This window comes from Echinops telfairi, unplaced genomic scaffold (genome assembly GCF_000313985.2).
Source record: "Echinops telfairi isolate 266 unplaced genomic scaffold, ASM31398v2 ScPeMD7_18;HRSCAF=68, whole genome shotgun sequence".
Lineage (NCBI taxonomy): Eukaryota > Metazoa > Chordata > Mammalia > Afrosoricida > Tenrecidae > Echinops > Echinops telfairi.
In genome coordinates this window covers 78,398,438-78,399,734 of record NW_022103915.1, presented here as the reverse complement: position 1 = coordinate 78,399,734, position 1,297 = coordinate 78,398,438, and the positions used below count along the sequence as shown (strand labels likewise).

The window sequence follows — 1,297 nt, the reverse complement described above, 5'->3', positions numbered from 1 at the left end:
AAGGAGCCTCATGACTCCATTGGGCAAGTGTTGGACTCCCAAGTCCAAAGTCGGTATTCAAACCCATGCACCACTCAGCAGGAGAAAGGTGAGGCTGTCTGCTCCTGGAAAGATTTACGGTCATGGAAGCTCTGTACAGTGTTGCTACACGTCCAAATGGACTCAGTAGCAGTGGTTGTGTTTAGTTGGTTGGCCTCGTAGCTGTCTTCCAAATTTATTTTTCACTTTTTCTATACAACCAGTTGTCAGTTTGTTATACAGCGGTGGTGTGAAGGTTGCTGTGAGGTTGGAAGCTATGCCACTGATATTTCAATGGCAGCAAGTTCATCAAAGTGAGCAGGTTTCAGCAGAACTTACAGACTAAGCACCGACTACATACACACACCCACACATGTGCACACACACAATGGCTGTCGACGCATAACCTTATGCATAGAATTGGAACCTAGTCAGATACTGAAGGTCTAATGAGTGGAAACAGAAAATTGTCAGAGATAATGCCCGAGGAAGGGCCCCTCAAGCCAAAAGGCACTTGGAATATGACTCAAGAGGAGCTACCTTCTCAAAGTACAGTCGACCATGGCGACATGAATGGAGTTAAACGTGTGGGAGTAAAGCCTTCAGGATCTACATTTGCTGATGGGGTATGACTTAAAATGAGAAGAAAGAGCTACAAAAATCTACTGATAATTGGAACTTGCAATATACAAAATATGAATCTCAGAAAGTTGGAAGTCATCAAGAATGAAGTGTAATGCATAAAGATCTATATCTGAGGTGTTAGAGAGCTGAAATGATTGGTATTAGTCATTGTGAATGAGGAAATCACATGGTTTACCATTTGGGGAATGACATAATCAAGAGGAATGACATTGCATGTAAGTATCAAAAAGGATATCTGAAGGTCTGTTTTGTGGTACAATACTGTCAGTGGTAGGATTATCTTTCTCTGCCTTCCAGAAAATCCATCAAATACAGCTATTATCCAATCTTGAGCACCAACCACAGAAACTAGTGATGAAGACATTGAAGAATTCTACCAACATCTTCAGTGTGAAACTGATCAAACATGTAATTAAGATGCATTCAGAGTTATTAGCGATTAGAATAAAAAAGTTGGAGACAAAGAGGAAGGAACAGTAGTTGGAAAATAAGGCCTTGGTGATAGAAATGAAGGTGGAGAACACATTTTTGAAAGACCCACCAATTTTTTTCATCCCAAATACCTTTGTTTTCAACGACACAAGCAGAAATTATACACATGGAATTCTCCAGATGGAATGTACAGAAATAAAAT

General features: G+C 40.2%; 1 pseudogene; it reads left to right on the top strand.

The window, feature by feature from the left end:
* The first annotated feature begins 497 nt into the window (after positions 1 to 497).
* Positions 498 to 1,297, top strand: part of LOC101645366 — a 4,827-nt pseudogene continuing 4,027 nt past the window's right edge.